Consider the following 7,137-nt stretch of genomic DNA (forward strand, 5'->3'; position numbering starts at 1 on the left):
TCGATTAAAATTCTAATTAAGTTCAGCTCGGCTGCTGGAGATAAATCTGTGTGAACTCAGGGTGCTGTGCTCCGGTCAGCTCATCTGATACAGACTGGCGTTCACCTGTAGCCAGCATGCCCTGCTGTAATCCGGGCGTCGCCTGGGCCGTGGGCGTTTAATAGCAGCCAGGGAGGGCGAGAGCGCCTGCGTGTCTGCGACAGGCTGCCATGCCGACTTCTGCGCTTCATTATTTAATCAGCTGCGTCGTTCACGTGAGGTTTTGACCGAGCCCCCCGTGGAGGCTGTTCCTGTGTGTTTACAAGGAGTGATTTACTGCTGTCTAATCTGAGTGAATCTGTGTTGGTGTGTTGCGCTAATTAACTAATTGAGGCAGGGGTAACTTGGCGGAAACGAAAACCCGCACAAACGCACACCAGCCCTGCAGGAACGCAGTCCTGCGTCACAGATAAAAGACAGCGGTATGATTCTGCCCTTATTAAACATTTAACATTGCTAAACAGCTCTGCTTGTTGAAAACCATATTAGACTCAAAAACGTTTCTCTTGAAGTGCGCTGAGGACGCAGATGCAGTTTCTTGTGTTTTTTGTTGAGGTCCGGCCTGCCTTGGACGTTACGGACACGCAGCTTTCTGTAAGATTAATTTACTCCCGTTTTGATGCTGATGCGGACGCAGCGAGAGGCTCGTATGTGCTGTCCCTGCGCAGACGGGTCTGTAAATGTGTCTGTAAACGGGTCTGTAAATGGGTCTCCCGCACGTGCTCTTCAGTTCTTGAACTCCGTGTCGCATCGCGCTGCGAAAAGGCCATGAAGACATAAACGGTCTACACAGCCAGAAGCAAAAACGCTCAGCGCTCAAAAAACGCTCAGCGCTCAAGAAGCGTTTTCGTCAGACTTTAAAATGGGGACAGGCTTTGCAGTTGACTTTTTTTTTCATTTTTTAAGACTGGCTATTCCACAGTTTAGGAGTCCAAGTCCACTCTCTTCAGCCAGGTTTTAGGAGCAGCAGGAGGAGGAGCAGGAGGAGACCTTGCCTTTCTTTGATTACCTAACGGGTCTGTTTCTGTTTTTTCAGGCACCAGAGCTTCTGCATAATCAGGAGAAATTAAACAATGAAGTGCTTTAAAAGTGATCCATAAAATCCTGAAATCTGTGCTCAATGCCACAGGGAAACAATGGCAGCCATGAAAAGAGCCGTTACTGAGCAGAGCTGATTAAAAGCTGAAGTAAAGCACATTCAGCTGGAAAGAGTGTTTCCATCTGGGTCTCCGGGCTCCCCGCGATGGGGGGGGGGCCCGGAGCTGGGTCCTACGGATTATTCTGGAAATATGGTTTATTCGGGAAATCTCCGGAATGCCCTGCACCTTGTCTCTGACCCCGAGCCGCTCCCTGGTCAGGTCTGAGCAGCAGCGATCATCCCCATGGGGGCTGCAGGTTATTAAAACACCAGATTCTGCTCACTTAGATTTAGTTTTACATTAAAATAGTAAAATCATTCTCTCTCCTAATTATTACATCCATCCCCACACACACAGAAATACGCACTCTCACACATGCACACATACACAAGCACTCTCCCTGTCCCTCTCTCTCTCACAATCACACACATGCACACACACTTGCACTCTCTCTTACACACACCCACACACACATGCATACTCATGCTCACACACTTGCACACTCTCTCTGTCACTCTCTCTCACTCTCTGTCTCTCTCTCTCTCACTCTCTCACGCACACACGCACACACGCATAGCCATGGAGAGGTGTGTTGTGGGTCTCTCTGAATGACAGAGTGCCCTTGTTGGTAATTGCATTTCGCTGGGTGACTCCTCATAAAAAGTGAGGAGAGTGTAATTGCTAGAGATTGGCTACCGGTGGGGCGGGGCGGGGCAGGGCAGGGTAGGGGGGGTGGGGGGCCGGGGCAGGGTGACACACGCACATGTATGACACGCAGTTAACCACCAGCGTTTCTACACGCCTCGTAAATGTCATCATGCAGAATAAACACAAGTATAAAAAAGGGAGCACCTATAAACCATGAGGGGGGTGGGGGGGCTACAAGGCAGCAATGCAGGAGTGGAATGTAAAGGGCAGTAATGTGGGGGGGGGGGGGGGGGGGGGGGGGGGGGGGGGGGGGGGGGGGGGGGGGGGAGGGGGGGAGGGGGGGGGGGGGGGGTGGGAGGGGGGGGGTTTACAGGGCAGTAATGTGGGGGGGGGGGGGGTGTACAGGGCAGTAATGTGGTCGGGCGGGGGGGGAGGAAGCAGAGGGGCATTCTCAGAGGGCAGCAGTGTGTTGGTGCTCCCACCTGCTACATTAAAATCTGCTTTAAAAACAAAATTTTCCAAACAGTCCAGGAACTGAATGCTCCAGATGATTTTTTCCATTTCAAGAAAATGAAAGTTGATGAGAGCATTTTGTGCACAGCCGCCTCGGTCTCAGACAGGTGACTGCTGCGCCCAATCAGATGGCCAGAAACGCAGGGGCTGCCCGTGTTGAACAGTGCACCCAACAGAGTAAACACGCGCTCACCTCTCTCTCTCTCTCTCTCTCGCTCTCTCTCGCTCTCTCTCTCTCTGCTTTACCGCCCCCTCCCACAGTCAGCTCTGTGTGTGGGATGTGTATGGCTCACCATCAATCTGTCCCATGCAAACGGGCACCATGACCGAAACAAGCAGTCCCACCATCCCATGTCCTGTCCCCGGGGGGGGGGGGGGGGGGGGCAGGCAGCAGACAACCACAACCACAGAGGTAATTTATCTCCATGTGCTTCTGCAATGTTCTCCCCCGCACTGGCTGAGGTTTGGGACAGGGTGAGGCTGGGACAGGGTGTGGCTGTCCCAGAACCAATACCCTCTATAAAACTCTACACCCTCTATAAAACTCTACACCCTCTGTAAGACCCTACACCCTCTATAAAACTCTACACCCTCTATAAAACTCTACACCCTCTACACCATGCCAATAAGATAAAATTCTCATATTCACATTGTGCTATGTTGTAAATGATGAGGTTAAGACTGGGACAAATCAACAAGCTGCTAATTGATAAAGGTGTGGACACCCGGCCACTAAAAATAACCATTTGCTAGATAATTATGAATTTAAAGTGATAAGCTACATCTGCATTGGGTCAATATGTGTAAGGCCGCAGGCTTCTAACCTTATGTGTTTGCCTGCTCGTTTCTTTATACCTGTGTCCCAGACATATGGCCCTATGCCTCTGTCTGCAAGGTGCGTTTCAGAGCTAGCTAACAGAAAAAGCCCCTTTAATTAATACTCTTAAACTAGAATCTGATATCTGTTATATTGAGACTGTGTCTGTTCCACGCATCTATGCCAAACGTAAAGCTAACCGTGGAATTGATGTGGATAACTTAATTGTCATAAAAACACGGCACGCTGCTATTATTCATAGTGAACCATCCTTAAAAATTGGACTATTAAATGTTAGATCACTCACTCCAAAAGCAGATCTTGTCAACGAATTGATAATAGACCATAATCTCAATGTATTATGTCTGACTGAAACTTGGCTAAGACCTGATGAATATGTTGCGATTAATGAAGCGTCTCCTGTGGGTTTCATAGGTACTCAGGTGTCACGTCCATCAGGCAGAGGGGGAGGCGTTGCAGCTATTTATCAGTCCTTATTGAGTCTAGCGCCTAAGCATGTATCTTATTACTAACTGTGTACAGCCCGATCTAGCTAATAAAAGTGCTAGCGGGCAGTCCTTTTTTCTTGTGTCTGTTTACAGGCCACCTGGGCCTTATTCTGATTTCTTAAGGGAATTTGCTGAGTTTTTATCACACCTTGCAATTTCAGCCGATAAGGTCATAATTGTTGGTGATTTCAACATACATGTGGATAAAAATGGTGACCCCCTAGGAACAGCTTTTGCCTCTATTATTGATTCCATTGGTTTTGTACAGAATGTTTGTGAGCCTACTCACTACCGTGGCCATACCTTACACTTAGTTTTGTCCCATGGTATTAGTGTGGTAAATCTTACCATCGCACCTCATAACCCTATACTATCAGATCATTTCCTCATTACGTTCAATATTAAGGCATCAAATCCTCCTGTATCAGAGCCTAGACATTACTACAGCCGATCAGTAAACCCTGAGGTTATTCCAAAGTTTATAAATATGCTTCCGGATCATTCCTCTCCACAGAAGAAAAGGCTGATGAAAATGCTGATGAAGCCGCTCTGGACCAATTGACTAACCAGCTAACCCTTACCCTCAGCAACACTCTTGATGTTGTTGCCCCCCTTAAAAGAAGAAACTCTAGTCAGAAAAAGCACACTCCGTGGTATAACGATACCACCCGGGCCCTGAAGCAGTCTACTAGAAAATTAGAGCGAAAATGGCGGTCAACAAAGCTAGAAGTATTTCATCTTGCATGGAAATACAGCTTTCTACAGTATAAGCAAGCTCTTGCTTCTGCTAGATCTGCCTTTTTCTCAAAACTAATTGAACAAAACAGACATAACCCAAAATTTCTATTTAGCACTGTGGATAAATTAACTAAAAAACAATCATCAGAGTTTTCATCTTATCCCTCCAATCTTAGCAGCATTGACTTCATGAACTTCTTCGATCAAAAAATTGAGGCTATTAGAGACCAGATTTCCAAACTGTCTCCATCATGCACTATTTCTGTTCATGTTAATAAACAGCCCCGCACCTGGTTACAACAGGAAGATTTACAGACAGCGGTACTAAGCTGTTTTACGCCCATTAGCATGGTTGAGTTATCTGAATTAGTTATGTCTTCAAAACCGACGACCTGTATACTCGATCCTATTCCTTCAAACTGGATTAAAGAACTATTTCCAGTACTAGGCCAGCATATACTAAAAATCGTTAACACATCCCTAGCCACAGGATACGTACCTGAGTCACTAAAAGTGGCAGTCATTAAGCCATTATTGAAGAAACCAAACCTAGAACCCGATAAATTGGAAAATTATAGACCTATTTCAAACCTTCCATTTCTATCAAAATTATTGGAGAAAATTGTTGCTAAGTAACTAAGTGCATACCTTAGCTCTAACGGTATCCATGAAGTATTCCAATCAGGGTTTAGACCCCCCACCACTGCACAGAAACCGCACTTATCAAGGTTACAAATGATTTACTACTGTCAGCCGACCGTAACTCTGTGTCGGTTCTTGTGCTCCTCGACCTGAGTGCAGCTTTTGACACAATTGACCATGGGATTCTTCTGGACAGACTCCAGGCCTGTGTTGGACTTCATGGACAGGCACGCGTATGGTTTGGATCATACCTATGTGACAGGAAACAGTTAAATTAAAAGAAGAAGAGTCCAGCTCCTCAATAATGAAATGCGGTATTCCACAAGGATCAGTACTAGGACCAGTACTCTTCTCGCTATATATGCTACCACTTGGCAATATTATCCAGGCACATGGCGTAGAGTTCCACTGTTATGAGGACAATACCCATATTTATATTTCAATGAAACCTGGCGAAGCACTGCCGCTTTCACGGTTAGAGGCCTGTATTGTAGATATCAAGGTTTGGATGCTTTCAAATTTTCTGCTCCTAAATTCAGACTAGACTGAAATGTTGGTTTTACATCCCAAAATATTAAGGGAGAAATTGTCTACTCTCACCTTAAACTGTGATGGTTGTTTGGCTGAACCTAATATGGTCGTTAAAGACCTTGGTGTCACCATTGATCCTGATCTATCTTTTGACACCCATATAAAAAACATATCCAGAATTGCCTTCTTTCAACTGCGCAACATAGCTAAAATTAGACATTTCCTGTCAGTCGGGGATGCTGAAAAATTGATCCATGCGTTTGTTACGTCTAGGTTAGACTACTGTAACGCCCTGCTTTCTGGCTGCCCTAATAACTCGTTAAAGAGTCTCCAGCTTGTGCAGAATGCAGCTGCTCATATCTTGACCAGAACTAAGAAGTATGAGCACATTACACCAGTACTAGCGTCGCTTCACTGGCTACCCATTAAGCATAGGATAGACTTCAAGGTTTTGCTCCTGACTTTTAAAGCACTGCATGGATGTGCACCTGTGTACATATCTAACCTGCTCCTACCTTATAAGCCCACAAGGTCACTCCGATCCCAAGACGCAGGCTACTTGGTAGTACCAAGAATTTCCAAGAACCTAAAAGGTGGTAGGGCTTTCTCCTACAGGGCCCCACTACTGTGGAACCAGCTTCCAAAATTTATAAAGGAGTCAGACACAGTCTCAATATTTAAATCTAGATTAAAAACGCACCTCTATGCTCAGGCTTACAATCAGTTGTAGTCTGGAGACAGGGTGCGAGAAGCCTGTAGTCATAGAGCTTTGTAGGTGGCAATCCTTTCCTTACTGTCACCTGTCAATCAGCTGTGACCCGACTTTACATGGGCTGGCTCTTGATAGGCGGGTATGGTTGTCTACCCCTCATGACTGCATGGGCTCTCCATCCCTGTCCTAGTAGATATGCAGCCATATTCTACTCTTGGTGGGGTCCCCGCAATATATACCACTGCCACTTTACTCACTGTCTGCTATATTGCAAATTCCCTAATTGCCGTTTCTACCCTCTTCCCCACGCTGCCGGCGGGGCTCTTGCCCCAAACCTCGAGAGTGCTTCGAGAGTCGTCTGGTCTCCCCCACCTCTGCGGTCCAGCCCCTCCTTCGTCATTGCCTCCACCCTGCCCACATCTGCCGCCACCTGCTGTTCCCCATCACCGCCACCCGGCCCCACCCATCATCTGAGCCACATCACATATCATATCTTGTGCATAAACTGGCTGACATGCTGGTCACCAGTCGGCACCCTGAGCCGACCAGAGGAGGATGGGTTTCCCCCTTGAGGCTGGTTCCTTCCAAGGTTTTTCCCCATCTGCCACAGGGAGTTTTTCCTTGCCACTGTTGCCTTAGGCTTGCTCTTATGGGGGTTTAGGCTAGGGTTGTCTGTAAAGCGTATTGTGACAACTGCTGTAAAATACGCTATATTTTACATTACATTTACATTACAGGCATTTGGCAGACGCTCTTATCCAGAGCGACGTACAACAAAGTGTATAACCATAACCAGGAACAAGTATGACGAAACCCCTAGAGAGAAGTACCGGTCCAAGTGCAGGGAAC

This window comes from Anguilla anguilla, chromosome 1 (assembly GCF_013347855.1).
Source record: "Anguilla anguilla isolate fAngAng1 chromosome 1, fAngAng1.pri, whole genome shotgun sequence".
Taxonomy (NCBI): Eukaryota; Metazoa; Chordata; class Actinopteri; order Anguilliformes; family Anguillidae; genus Anguilla; species Anguilla anguilla.